The sequence below is a fragment of the Poecilia reticulata genome, unplaced genomic scaffold, assembly GCF_904066995.2.
Source record: "Poecilia reticulata unplaced genomic scaffold, P_reticulata-male-v2 Scaffold_57, whole genome shotgun sequence".
Lineage (NCBI taxonomy): Eukaryota > Metazoa > Chordata > Actinopteri > Cyprinodontiformes > Poeciliidae > Poecilia > Poecilia reticulata.
Window position 1 is genome coordinate 45,247 of NW_027675155.1, and position 16,248 is coordinate 61,494.

Consider the following 16,248-nt stretch of genomic DNA (forward strand, 5'->3'; position numbering starts at 1 on the left):
GGTCACAGTTGAGTTATTACATCACTAGAGCTTATCGGCCATCGGTATTAACCTCCATGTGACTCAACATACAGATCTTAGGGATCATTTGAATCAGAAAGCTTCATGATGCACCACCATCTGCTGCTCCCATCTCAGTGCTGGTCAAACAGAAATCCAGTCCTTGAGGTCCAGTGGCTTTTTTTGGATGTGTTTTTGCTTGAACACCTGATTTATATGGCTTACAGTCTATAACTTGTTAAAAAAACAACATGTGGATCTATAACTCTCAGTTATACAGAAGAAAAAACTGTAAAAAGCGCTGACAAAGGTTTATTCAGTTTGTGAACATCAATAAAATCCAAGTAAACATTATGTTGAGCTTTAATATTCAAGTGACAATTTGTAATTAATGATTGTGCAATAGTTTCAATCAAGTGATGCAGCATTTAACAACATCTGTATATTTTATTTCCTTGAGATCTGTTAAAAAGGTCTTTGTATGTCTGGCTGGAGTCTCTTTCTCTTCTTCCTTCACTCAGACTCAGTCGTTGGAGGTTGATAACTGGATCTGCGTGAAACTCGATCCAGTCGCTCCACAGCCACGCTCTCCAACACCCGCCTCATCAGAGGATGCTCCTCCAGGACTTCGTTGAAGTCGTCCACGCTCAGCGAATAAAGACGACAGTAGGTGTCGGCCCTCACGCTGGCCGTCCGTCGGCCCTGAGTTAGTAGGCAGATCTCTGAGCCAAGAAAAACAATCGGTTTAGTCATAAAGTTAGAAGAAAAACGCAAAATCTTTCTAAATATTTTGGTCTAGTTTCTAGTCCAAATATTTTAGTGCACTTAAAGTAACTTTTCAACAAGATATTGGAGCTAGTTTTAAGTCCAGAATTGCTTAATATTGACTTAAAAATGTACTAGTTTCACAGGCTGATTATTTTACTTATAGTGTTGGATAAATGTCTTGTAATAAGTGAAATAATATGCTAGTGGAACTGGTACATGTTACTTATATTAAGAAATAATTGACTTAAAACAAGCTCCTATATCTTACATAATTGCTATTTATAAATTAGTTTTGTCTTATTTCAATGAAAATTTCTTGTTTCCTAAAGAAAAATTCATGGCAAGATTTTGGGTTTTTTCACAGTGCAAAAAAAAGAAAAACTACCCTGCAAAATGTATTTACAGTATAATCATAATCAAGCAACTTGCACATTATCTTCATTGCTTTTACAGAGTGAAATATTTCATAATTTTTAGTTTTTCTTCAAAATGACATTAAGCCAATGATGAAAAATTACATTTACCATTAGAAATTCAGAAGAAATAGTAAATATTAGGTGGAAATGTAGTGCAGTTACAGCCAAGAGTTCTGTGGGAGATTTTATAGAAGAAGGCCAGCAATAATCTGATTAATGAAGACTCTCGTAGAGATGATAAGTAGCCGAATAGAGTTTTAATACTCTGCTGTATTTACCTCCAAAGTAGGCTCCATCACTGAGCACTAACTCCTTACTGTCACGTGGGATAATCGTGACGGTGCCATGCTGGATGAAATACATTCTCCGACCCAGCGTTCCCTCTCGTATTACATAGTCTCCCGGCTGGAAAACATAAAGCGCAGCTTGGTCAGGATCACGGTGACAAAGTGAGGGTCGGTGTTGGCAAAGAGCGGCATGTTGGCGACAAGTCCACGGCAGTTATAGCTGACAATCTCCTGCATGACAGAGACAAAATGGACAGAAGTAAACTAAGTGGAAAACACATTTCGGTGATACTTGAGAATAGGGACAAAATGGGTTTTAATTTCCCAATATTTTTTGTTTTTTATTTCTCAACCATAAGTATGCAAATATGACAAATAATGTTTTGTAAATGTAAAGATGCTAAGGTATAGGCTCCCATTTGCAACATTTTTTTTAAAATTACACTCTTAATCGACCTGACCTAGAACGTTGCCATCACCATCTGACAAAAATAAATATAAAATAATTTTAATGACCCTATTAGTGATATTTTTACTCATTTTAACGACAAATGCTTCTCAAAAAACAAAATAAATATGATTTAAAACCAAAAACAACAAAAAGTCCATCTGACGGAGTTGACATTGCATTACGGAGTTGACACAGAACTGAAGGTGATGACAAACTAGTGAGTAAAATGAAAAACTTGGTACATGTAAAGTAATGCAATTTATGTAAAATACATTAAAATGAATTAATTGCACATTTAAGTGAGATTTGACAACAATTTCACTGAAAGAGTCACAAAAAATCTGATGGAGTTGACATCTGACAGAGTTGACGAAATGCCAAACTACCTCAATTTATATGATGTTATTCTGAAGGAGGCCATATTGTAGCTCATCAGGTCCATGAAATCTTTACATTTTACCAAAATTAAGCTTTTATTTCACAAAATTTCATCAAAGTTTTGTAAATTGTCAGTTATGGTGTTGACACATCATGGTTGTGACAAACAATTTAAGAATAAAAAGAAGAAAAAACTAAAGAATAACATAAACTAACCAGAGCTAACTAGCCCTCTTAGCGAAGGAAGAGAAAGGAAGTGGCCATGGGGTCCTCAGAAGTTCTGGTGCCCCCCAATAATGCCTGATTTTATTTTATTTTTTACATTCTTTTAATTTCTGACGGTGTTGACAAAAACTAGGGACAACTTTCAATGGAGTTGGAAAATATATAAAAATTATTTTTAATTCAATTTATTGATACTTTTATAATTATTTATATGACTACTTATTTACTGCTTAATTGTCATAATATATCATTTTAGTATTTTTAAATTGTTTTAAGCTATTATAATGTATTGAGTTCTTCTCCGGGACAAGGGATTTTCCAGGCATCATCCACCGACTACAGTGGTGGACGATAACATGAAAACCGACCATCATAAACCTGGAAAGAAGAAGACAAAGAGGACGGTTTCTCCTGAGTTTGTGTCTTGGAAGTGGAGGTGGGTGGTTGTCGGGAGTGGTCGGAACACGGAAGGGCGGAAGTGGTACGACCAGACTGTGAATGGTTGGAAGGATGTCAGAGGGAAATGTGACAGGTAGTGATTGTGCGGAAATGGAAGAGGGTGCTGACGATGTGGAAAATGAAGGTCCTTGGCAGACTCAAAAAGCTAAGCATAAACGGAAAAAATCAAGACAACAAGTAGAATCATCTGTTTCCGAGGATGAAGGAGAAACAACTACGATGACAGAATATAAAATAATTCTGAAGTTTGTCAAAGAGGGTGTGTCCATTGGTAAGTGGAATCCAATAAAGCTTACAAAAGAAATCAATTCTCTGATTGGAAAGGTGAAACTTGTTAAAGTATTAAGAGATGGATCCTTGTTGATTATCTGTAATGATATTAAACAAAAAGAAAAGGCGATGAAAACAAAAAGAATCCTTGGTGAGAATGTGAGAGGAAGACTTTTGGATGACAAAAAGTATGTATGCGGAGTCATTTCGGGGATTCCACCCGATGTACCAGTTGATGACATCAAGTCTAATGTTTCAGGAGGGAAAGTGGTGGAAGCCAAGCGATTGAAAAGAAATAAAAATGGAGAGAGGAGCGATAGTTTTTCTATCATGTTGAAATTTGAAGAGAACAGTCTGCCAGATAAAGTGTTTGTGGGATATATGAGCTATGATGTCCGACCATTTATTCCTCCGCCACTGCGATGCTTTAAATGCCAGAAATTTGGACATGTCGCTGCGGTGTGTAAGGGGAAACAGAAATGTGGGAGATGTGCTGGGGATCATGAGTATGGGAAATGTGAGGAAGGAGCTCCGCTGAAATGTTGTAACTGTGGAGGTGGGCATAGTTCAGGATTTAGAGGATGCATAGCTAGTAAAAGAGCTGAGGAAGTTCAGAAAATCAAAGTCACTACTGGCATTACTTATGCGGAAGCAACGAAAAAAGTTCCTGTTCAACCAATAGTATATCCAAAGAAAGTGTCTGGAGGAGAAAAAGAAAGATCTGATTGTTCAGAATGCTCCAAGATTAAAGGTGACACTCTACTCGTGACAAAGGAGGATTTTGTATTGTTCATGGTAGAAGTTGTTAACTGTACTGCTCAAACACAAAAGAAAACGGAAAAAATTCAAATAATAGTGAAAGCAGCCCAAAAGTATCTTGATTGTAAAAATGTTAATTGGGAATCAATTAAGTAAAAATTAAATGAGACACAATCTTCTCAACCTCAATCATGCAGTGGCGGCCCTTCTTTGTTATGTTAATTATTCTCCAGTGGAATGCAAGAAGTCTTATTAGTAATGGTCTAGAGTTTAAGAAATATATTTCAGATTTGACAGTTAAACCTCACCTGATCTGCATTCAAGAAACCTGGCTTAAGCCTCATCTGGATTTCAAAATTTCTGGGTATGCATTAATTAGGAATGATAGAACAGAAAGACAAGGAGGGGGAGTAGCAACTTTTGTTCTAGACAGTATAAGATATAAAGTGGAATCAATAGGGAAGAATTATGAATCAATAGTTATTAAGATTTGGATAGAAAATGAACAAATGTTGGTGATAAATTTTTATAATGCTAACAAGAAGTTGTCCATTCAAAATCTCAATGAAGTAAATGATCAAAATGTAGGTAAGACTGTATGGTGTGGTGATTTCAATTCTCATAATGTTTTATGGGGGAGTCCTAATACAGATGCAAATGGATTGGCTATTGAAGAATTTCATTCTCTGGTTTGTTACATACTCTGGTTTGTTACATTCTCTGGTTTGCCTTAATGATGGCAGCACTACTAGATATGAATGCTGTAGGAATATAAAGAGTGTTTCAGACTTAACATTGATTTCAAATAGATTAGCTGGAATTACCTCTTGGGAGGTGATGAGTGATTCTCCAATGGGCAGTGACCATTTTCCTTTTCTAATGTCAGTAAGCTTGAAGTGATAAAAGAAGAGGAGGGACAGATTCCAAGATGGAAGTTAAGTAACGCTAATTGGGAGTTGTTTAAAAATTTAGTTGATAGGCAATTTAATAAACTGGGTGAGAATATGTTTGTGATGTGGAGATATGTTATTCAATGATTAAATCTGTCATTATTAATGCAGCTGAGAGTTCAATTCCTAAATCAAAGGGAAGAGGAAATAGAAAGTCTACTCCATGGTGGAATGAGCAATGTAGTATTGCTATAAGGGGAAGAAATAAAGCTTTTAAATTGGTAAGAAGATGTCATACCTTTGAGGCGCTAATTCAATATAAGAAAGCACAAGCTATAGTTAGGAAGACTATTAGAGAAGCTAAGAAGACTTGTTGGAGACAGTATTGCAATTCCATTGGAAGAGAGACCAAATTGTCAGAGGTATGGAGAGTTATTAAGAAAATGAATGGTGTTAAAAAGAGTTTTTCCTTACCGGTTTTAGAATTAAACGGGAAAATAGCGATTAGTAATAAAGAAAAAGCTGAATTATTAGCAGAAATGTTAATTAAAGTACATAGTTCAGAAAATTTATATGAAGAAATGAAAAGTAATAAATTAGATTTACTGGATGAAAATCCAGAAGTTATTACTAGGAGAAAAGTCACAAACCAGGATTTAGATATGCCATTTACTATGTATGAGTTAGAAAAAGCTATTAATAATGCTAAGCAATCAACTCCGGGGAAGGATGGAATATGTTATGTAATGCTCAAACATCTTAAGTATTCATCTCTCTCTGTTATATTAAAATTATTTAATCTGATTTGGATGACTGGAAGAATTCCGGCAGAATGGAAACAGTCAGTGATAATTTCCATATTAAAACCTGGTAAAAATGCAACAGACCCATCAAATTATAGACCTATAGCTCTTACATCTCAATTAGGGAAAATAATGGAGAGGATTGTTACAGATAGGCTTACATATTTTATTGAGCGTGAAAATAAATTTTGTTCATTCCAGAGTGGTTTTCGGAAAGGGAGAAATACGATGGATGCAATTTTGTGCCTAGAGTCAGAAGTAAGAAAAGCTCAAACAAACAAAGAGTTAGTGATAGCTGTGTTCTTTGACATAGAAAAGGCATATGATACGTTATGGAAAGAAGGATTATTGATTAAATTAGGGAAACTTGGTATAGGAGGTAAAATCTACAATTGGGTTTTGGATTTTTATTTGGTAGAGAAATAGAAGTTCGGGTTGGGGCGAATTTCTCCTCTAGATATGTTGTTGAGAATGGTACCCCCAAGGTAGTGTGTGTAGCCCAATTCTCTTTAATATTATGATTAATGATATTTTGATGAAATAGATAGTAGTATAGGCAAATCTTTATTTGCAGATGATGGTACTCTATGGATTCGGGGACATAATCAGGTATACTTGCAGAAAAAGATGCAGGCTGCCATTTTGAAAGTGGAAGGGTGGGCTAATAAATGGGGTTTTAGGATATCAATCGCAAAGACTCAAGTAATCTGTTTTTATAGAAAACATAAGGAAGTTAAGTTGAACCTTTATAATCATAAACTAGAACAAGTGAAAATAGTGAAGTTTCTAGGTGTCATTTTTGATGAAAGCTTAACTTGGAAATATCAAATGGAAGCAGTTCAAAATAAATGTAAAAAAGTGAATAATTTGTTAAGATGTCTCTCAGGACAGGAATGGGGAGCTTCAAAAAGTGCATTGTTGGGAGTTTATCAGGCGCTCATGAGATCTACTCTGGACTATGGGAGTATAGCATATATGGCAGCTGCTGACAGCCATTTGAGAAAGCTTGATAGTGAGCAAACAAAAGCATTGAGGATTTGTTGTGGAGCTTTCAGAACAGCATCTTTAGCTGCTTTACAAGTAGAAACTGGTGAACTTCCTTTAAGATTAAGAAGGTTGAAATTAATGTTCATGTACTGGGTAAACCTACAAGGACATAAGTGTGATCATCCAACTAAGATGGTGCTGAAGGACTGTTGGGAACATCATAAATTAAATTGTAATAGTTTTGGATGGATTGGGGAAATAAAGGCAAAACATCTTGGTTTAAATAGGCTCCAGTATAGTGCTACAGTTCCTCAATCTGAAATTCCTCCATGGTTATTTCTAACTTCAGAAGTTGATCTTCAATTAAGTGAAATTCTTAAAAAGGGAAAGACTCCAGAATGGGTTGTAGTTAATAAATATTTTGAAAGATATAAAGACAACATAATTATATATACAGATGGATCTAAAGATCCAAATAGTGGTAGAACTGGAGCAGCAGTAAATATCCCACACCATAAAGTTTTGATTAAGAGGAGAGCAGCTGATCATTTAGCTGTTTTTACAGTTGAATTATCAGCAATTATATTGGCCTTAGAATGGTTGCTTGATAATGATACTAGGGAAGCAAGTACATATATCATAGCATCAGATAGTCAAGCAGCACTATTAAGTATTAACTCTAGCAAATCTTGCAGATTAGATTTGATAATTAGAATATACCAATTATTAGTTCATCTTCATAACAATAAATGCGAGGTTAAATTTGTCTGGATTCCTGCTCATGTAGGTATAGAAGGAAATGAGGAAGTAGATATTTTGGCTAAGCAGGCCTTGAAATCAGATATTGTTCATCTGAATGTTCCTTTGAGTAAAAATGAAGGTAAATCTGTTGTTCAAAAAGAAATTATTAAGATTTGGCAGGAGTTATGGGATAATCATGAAAATGGGAGACAATTATATACAATTCAAAATAATGTAGGAGATAGTAATTATCTGAGTGGAAGGCGGAAAGAGGAAGTAGTTATGTCTCGACTTAGAATTGGACATTCTGGACTTAATAGTTCGCTCTTTAAAATAGGAAAGCATGAGAATGGGGCTTGTAGTTATTGCAATCAGGTGGAAACAGTGAAGCATGTCTTGTTAGAATGTGATAAATACTCAGAGGAACGCCAGTTTTTAAAGTTGTCACTAAGCAGGAAGAATATAGGACTATCTATGATTACTCTATTAGATAATAAATCAAATTATGTTAGAAATCTTTTATTTAGGTTATTAAATATCACTGGGTTAATGAGTCGTATTTAGAATATGGCCAAGTATGTGTGTGTATGCCAGTGCATGCTCATGCATTAATTCATGTAATAATGAGTGTGTTAGGATGTGGATTTGCACATCCTACACATCATTGAGGTACAAAAAATTCCCTCTGAGATCTCTGATGACCACACTCCAGTCTGGTAGGTGGCGGTAAATGCACCTTAAGTTGGATGCCAGCCGCCAATAAAAACAGAAGAAGAAGAAGAAGAAGAAGAAGAAGAAGAAGAAGAAGAAGAAGAAGAAGACTACTACTACTACTACTACACGTGGTCTGTTGTGTTGAATGTTTGAGTGTTTCTCTGAAAACTATCTTCTGTCCAGTTTTAACGAGTTTATCAAAAAGCTCCTGTTAACTGCTGCTGAAGCAACATTCAGAGTTTAAAGAAATAATCGTCAAGTCAGAGGAAGAGATGGATGATCAGCGCAGACTGCTGGATTTCTCCCGGACCCCCCAGATAATCTTACACCGAATAGGTAGGAAACACCAGCGTTTGGACGAAGGTTAATGTCTGCACCTTTCTGTATGAGGATCATTTTAGTAAATGTTATTTTCCCGTATAAATATTTTGTTAACATGTTAGAACGCAGACATGAATATTACGCTGTGCCAATGGCTTATTTATGTAGAGCAGTGTTTCTCAACCTTTTTTGGGCCAGCGCCCCCCTAGCCTTTATCCAGGTCCCTCATCGCCCCCCACCAAAGAATTTTCAGGCCACTTTGCACTGGCCATTATTTTATCATTAATATTACTATCACTATTGTACATGTTTTGATTTTTATGCTTGTTTCTGTATTTATCATCAAAAATAATTTCCCAGAGAACAAAAAAGCCATGGGAATAGAAATTATTTTCACAAGTGTCTACGAAAAATGCAATAAATGAACATTCAACTTAAAATTTGTAGGCCTAACAGCAGTCAATCAGAGTGGAAAAAATATTCTTATTTTGTGCCATTTTCTAGTTGTTAAATGTTGCACAAAATGACCAGATAAAAGATGAACAACATGCCAGTTTAAACTTTGAACTATTTGCAAAACATTAAAACATGGATAGAACTGTAACTACATTAATCATAACTCTTCTTCTCTTCAGTATTTCTGTCAGTTTCTGGTGGTGCAGCTCTGTGCTGCCTTCAGGAGAATGGGACATCAGAGTATCATCCATAAAACTTCACCCACATGGCATTTATTGTGCAAACCAGAGCTTTCAGTGGAAAAACAAAAGTTCCAGGTCCTTTTAATGCCATACAAATATGAGACAGAAACATGGATTATATCTTTATGTAGACATGTCTATTGATTATAGATTAATAGTTTTACTGGACAGAAAATACAAAGAACAAATCTGGTTCTTAATCAAATCCTAATGAGTCAAATTCAAAGTGTCATGGAGTCATCAGCCTCATGACATTAACACTGACATGAAAAATAATATTGAAGAAATAAATATATCAAATCTAATTAAAAACATAAATAAGTGATCAGTTCTTTACTGTTATGGTCTGTAAGATATATTTATTCTCAGTATTAGATGTGGTCTCAACAAACCCATAACATTTCAACAATATTATTTTACCTTTTATCTGGAAGTAGTGTCTGTTTATTCTTGCCATACAGTCCTCTGTATTAATTATTGCACAAAAGGTCTTGCCATACCAGTTTATTCCTCTGTATTTACTTTAGTTTCTTAGTTTATTTTTGCATTTTGTTCTTCATTCATTTCCATTTAGTTTCATTTGATTATTATTATCCTCTTGGTTTATTGCTATGTCCACTTTAGTTTCTTTCCTCTTGCTAGATCCATTATAAGACGAATAATATAAGACGAATAATATTCACTCATCACCTGCTACGCCTCCTAATCGTCATGTGTTTCACATCATGTGTTGATTTTTCACTGTTCAGCGTCGGATTCTCTGTTTTTATGCCATATTTCACATCTAGTTCGTCGCTCCGTTTATGTCCCGCTTCTCCTGTTTCAGAGTTTTGCGCAATGTGCGCGTCTTTTTTTAAGCCCCTAAGGTGCAAGGCGGTCGGGAAGCGTATCGATGAGGAAAAGGCAGACTGACATAAACCTTTTAAAACAACGGAAACAATTTCTGCATTCTGATTATTGAAATTTAAAAGTGCTGTGTTGTTCTATCACCCCCGTTTCATACCGGACCACTTACAGCTCCGGTGTTAACGCTATAAAATGAACGCTCTCTATCGTGGTATCACCCCTGGAGGGATTCCTTTATTTCTTTATTTAAATGGGTTCATTTTTCAGAGGGATACACAGTGAGGGTATCGTGATTTTAGCTACCAGTGGCTGGAGAACGCAGCTGCGCCTAGAAGCTAACAGAAGCTAACAAACACAGAATAGAAGAATTCAGAGTAATACAAAAAACATCTTGACATAATGCAGTTTACTGTCAAATATCAACAATAATCCCTTCTACAATTAATTTTGCAATAAAATATGATTTTAAAATCCGTTCATTTGAGAATTCTCCAATTGTCAGCTGGATGTGACGACTGATCTGTCTCTCTGTCTACGCTTTTGAAATTTAAAGTGTTTTTTTTATTTATTTCTGTTTTAAACAATGAAAGATTTCTCCTACTTCCTCCAATAAAGTTAACAATAACTTTTTTTCTCTGTTTTCTTCTCCAGGTTCCCTGCAGTTTAACCAAGAGAGAAGATCGACTCTGGACCAGGAGGAGTTGGAACCTCTGCAGGGAAAACAAGACCAGGAAGAGAAAGAAGTTTACTGCAGTCAGGGAGAAGAACAGATTGAATTAAAACAGGAGACTGATACCTGCATGTTGGTTCCTGTTGATGAGCAAACACACCAAACTGAATCAGAACCAAACAGGAACCAAGTCCTCTTAAAGGAAGCTGCTGGAGCTGAGAAGCAAAATCAGGAAAGAAGAAAACTTTTCTCATGTGCCATCTGTAAAAAGCGTTTCGCTTAAAATCTGTTTTTGATGCTCACATGAGAACTCATACAGTTCAAAACCTGTTTTCATGTGTGAAGTGTGGAAAAAGTTTTAGTCAAAAAAATCATTTAACTCAGCACATGATGATTCACACTGGTGAAAAACCGTTTTCATGTGGGAGCTGTGGAAAAAGTTTCAGTCGACAACGGGATTTAACTCGACACATGATGATTCATACTGGTGAAAAGCCGTTTTCTTGTGGGAGCTGTGGAAAAAGTTTTAATCAAAAACCAACTTTAACTCAGCACATGATGATTCACACTGGTGAAAAGCCGTTTCCATGTGGGAGCTGTGGAAAAAGTTTTAGTCGAAAACAGGATTTAACTCAGCACATGATGATTCACACTGGTGAAAAGCCGTTTTCTTGTGGGAGCTGTGGAAAAAGTTTTAGTCAAAAACAGAAGTTAACTCGGCACATGATGATTCACACTGGTGAAAAGCCGTTTTCTTGTGGGAGCTGTGGAAAATGTTTTCATCACAAAGTTGGTGTAACTCACCACATGAGGCGTCACACAGGTGAAAAGCCATAGCAGTATTTTCCATACATGTCCTATGTTGAGGTTCACTATTGAATGGTTTTGGTTTAACACTAGAATGAAAGACTGGAGGGGTTTCATGTCTATAAAACTTGAAAAGTTGAAAGTGTGATCATTTGTATCTTCACATTTGGATTCTTGGAGATGTGCAACCACGACACATTTTCCTTCAGAGATGCTTTGTTTTCTTTTCCTGGCATATTCTGTATCAAAAACAATACTGATCAACTGTATGTTATTAACATCCTGTTTATGTACAATGTGAAGAGCAGAGGGCTCAGCACACAGCCCTGAGGAGAGCCAGAACTGATGCTGATAGCTGAAGTGGCTTTGGAGCCCACTGACTATTTCATGCACTAACAGAGTTTGACCGGACATGGACTCCCTTCCAGAACATTCTCACAAGACTGGACTTGATTAGTATTATTCTATCCTGTATAGAGAAAGAGTGGGTGGGTTGATGTTGTTGATCTTAACACACTTAGAATAAAAAATACAATGTGCTGTTATGCACTAATTTTGCATTCTCAGATACATCTACATACAAAAAATTATCTGATAAGGTTTCTCTTCAAAACAAGATGAGATTGTAACTGATGCTGTTATTTGTTTCAGATTATATTAACCAGTTTAACTCTACCCAAGTAAAGGTTTTGTGAATAAATAAACATGTTTATGGAAAATGTAAGAAAGCATGGTGGATTATTATTGTCATCAATAATTTGGTGTCTTTTGTCTTAGTTGTATTTTCTCTTTTCTGCTGCAGCTGTCTTCTATTATGACTATAAAAAGATGTTACGTTTTTAGGCTGTGACTCAGTTGTATATTACATTTACTCAAGTTACATTTAGTTGAAAAAAAGATGGAGAACCTTTTACTTGAGTAATATTATGAATACTGCTACTCTTAAATATTTCTGGCTACTTACTACACACTTTGAGTTACTTCACTAAATGAAGAATAAATATGTTTTTACCAAAATGACAGACACACAGTTTATGTTAAAATGAGACTTTGTCTGTACACAAACTTTGTCGTACTAATTTTCTGTGCCTGTTGTACTATTTGGAGATCAAGCCCTGACTAAATATTTTTATTCTTAAATTAATAATTTATTGGACAGCCTGTGTTTAATACATAACTGAAGTCACTCCATGGAAAAAGTCCCCTGAAGACATTTTAATATAAAATTACCAAAATTACGGGGAAACAAATATCTGTAAGATTGCACCAACATCAGATCTCTGACGTAGCACTGAATTATTAGCTGCTGTTCAGAAAACCATCTGCATCATCAGCCGTCTGATGTACAGCAATATTTCCTTTCAGTGCTTACACTCTGCACAACACGCATCTGTTTCAGACGGACATAAATATAAACTCAGTGTTTTGCAAATGTAAACAAATGCTTCTTTAAATTAAAAAAAGCAATACAATGTGTACAAATATGAGCTAATGTTCTTTGTTGTTCTATGAAAGCTGCTTTGGAAAACTCATTATTATGTCTCAGGGTCAGAAATATTCATATTTACTCTGCATAATCAGTGCCAGCAAAATATAAACATTTACGCAGAAATCCAGTCAGAGAAAGTCTAATTACAGTTCTACAAACATGCAAAGCAATTTGTCCCTCAAATTTTAATTGTATGCAATTTAAAATATTACCACCACTCTATTAAAGACCTGTTTTGAGAGAAACACTTTAGAAACAAACCTTATTAGCAGGATCTTAAGCATGTAAATAAGAGGCAGTTGATGAAAAGAAATCCAAACAATCTCAGTTTTACCTTTTCTCCGCCTGCCTTTGCCTCTTCCTGGTGAAAAGTGCTTGACGAGAATCAAATATCAGCAGAAAATAACTGATTCAATCTGGTAAAGTGATAACATACTGAGAGTTTTATTCATTTATTTATTTATTTGTGCGTCTGATCTTTTAAAAAGACATTATTCTTTGAAACCCAGTGTAACTATAAATCCTGACAATAACAAATGAGTAAAATAGGGTGATGTAAAAGTTCACCACCACCTGCAGCTGCGGTCACAGTTGAGTTATTACATCACTGGAGCTTATCGGCCATCGGTATTAACCTCCATGTGACTCAACATACAGATCTTAGGGATCATTTGAATCAGAAAGCTTCATGACGCATTTCAGTGATTCTTGAGAATAGGGACAAAATGGGTTTTAATTTTCCAATATTTTTTTGTTATTTCTCAACCTTATGTATGCAAATATGACAAATGTTTTGGAAATGTAAAGATGCTAAGGTACAGGCTCCAAGTTGCATTTAAAAAAAAAAAAAATTACACTTTTAATCGACTTGACCTACAACGCTGTCATCACCATCTGACAAAAATAAATATAAAATAATTTTTAACTACCCAATTAGTGATATTTTTACTCATTTTAACGACAAATGCTTCTCAAGAAACAAAATAAATATTAAAACAAAAAACAACAAAAAATCCATCTGACGGAGTTGACACAGAACTGAAGGTGATGACAAACTAGTGAGTAAAATGAAAAACTTGGTACATGTAAAGTAATGCAATTTATGTAAAATACATTAAAATGAATTAATTGCACGTTTAAGTGAGATTTGAGAACAATTTCACTGAGTCACAAAAAATCTGATGCAGTTGACATCTGACTGAGTTGACGAAATGCCAAACTACCTCAATTTATATGATGTTATTCTGAAGGAGGCCATATTGTAGCTCATCAGGTCCATGAAATCTTTACATTTTACCAAAATTAAGCTTTATTTCACAAAATTTCATCAAAGTTTTGTAAATTGTCAGTTATGGTGTTGACACATCATGGTTGTGACAAACTAAGAATAAAAAGAAGAAAAAACTAAAGAATAACATAAGCTAACAGGAGCTAACTAGCCCTCTCAGCAAAGGAAGAGAAGGGAAGTGGCCATGGGTCCTCAGAAGTTCTGGTGCCCCCCAATAATGCCTGATTTTATTTATTTTTTTTTCATTTGTGACGGTGTTGACAAAAACTAGGGACAACTTTTAATGGAATTGGAAAATAAAAATGATTTTTAATTCAATTTATTGACAATTTTATCATTAATTATATAACTACTTATACTTAATTGTCAGTATATAACTTTAGTATTTCTTTAATTGTTTTAAGCTATTATAATGTATTGAGTTCTGCTCCGGGACAAGGGATTTTCCAGGCATCATCCACCGACTACAGTGTTTAAAATAAAAAAATATTCAGCAAACACCAGGAAAATATACATTGTTGTGCTCACATGACCCAGGTTAGTTTAGTTAGATATTTGAAAAAATTATATTTTTGTATATTTTATTCAAATTTTGTGCTTTATCCATAGGACCTGTTTTGTGCCTGTTGATAAGGGTCGTTGTTTTGCAACTTTTAGATTTGATTCTGGCTTAACACACCTGAATGAAAAGTTTTATGAATGCATAAAAATAATTACATTTAATATGCATTACTAATATACATACATTGATCTTTATTTCAGAAATTATGGTTGTCGTCAATAATTTAGTGGGGTTTTTTTGTTTGTTTTAGTTGTATTTTTCTCTTCTGCTGCAACTGTCTTCTATTATTACTATGAAAAGATTTTAAGTTTTCCTAAATGAATTGCCACTGTATGAGAACTCTTTACATGTAATGATCGAAGGATCCACAAGGTGGCGGTAAAGCACCACCGCTCCACTCCCAAGCTCCTTTGGGGCTTTATGATTGTCGGTTTTGGAGTTGCAACTTTTAGATTTGATTCTAAAAGGTCATTTTATGATTGAAAACCGACAATCATAAAACTCCAAAGGAGCTTGGGAGTGGAGCGGGAAGAAGGAGAAACGAGTGAAATAGCGAACAAACGAAGGCGGTAGGATTTGATTTTGGCGGATTGCATAAACTGTACATTGACTGTAGCAACATGGCTTCTACATCAGGAGGGAATACTGGAAATGAGATGGAATGGATGATATATTAACAGGAAGTCTACATTAGGGAGTGATCATTTTCTAGTGAGTACAATAATTAATGACAGTGTAAATAGGCAGCAAAATTTCATATTAACAAGATGGTGCTTCAATAAAACTAATTGGCTAAAATTTTTAATCAATTGTGAAGAAAACAGCCATATGGTTACATTAAAAGGTAACATTGAAGAATGTCAGATAACAGAACAGATTTTAAATGTTGCTAATTCTAGTATCCCAAAAATCAAAGTTAAAGGTAAGAAAAAAGCAGTTCCTTGGTGGAATGATGAATGCAGTACAGCAGAACGTAACAAAGCATTTAAAATATTACAGAAAAATGTAACAACCGAAAACCTTATTGAATATAAAAAGAAAAGAGCAATGGCTTGCAAAATTATTAAAGAAGCTAAAAAGAAAACATAGAGAGAATATTGTTCCTCAATAGGTTCAGAAATAAAATTGCAGAGCGTTTGGTCAATGTTTAGGAAAATGACGGGGGAAAAGGAATGATGTTAAAATGCCAGCATTGGTCTGAGGACAGGAAATATTAGTTTTAGATAAAGATAAGGCAGATTTATTAGGGGAGACATTTGCTGCAGTTCACAGTGGTGAACATCTTACAGACAGCAGAAAATACAAAAACTTGGAAATTATAAAAATATTTTGGAAAAATGTCAAAAATGCATGTCAACATTATGAATATAACCATAAAAGAAATGAAAACAGTACTGAAAGGGACAGGATACTCAGCTC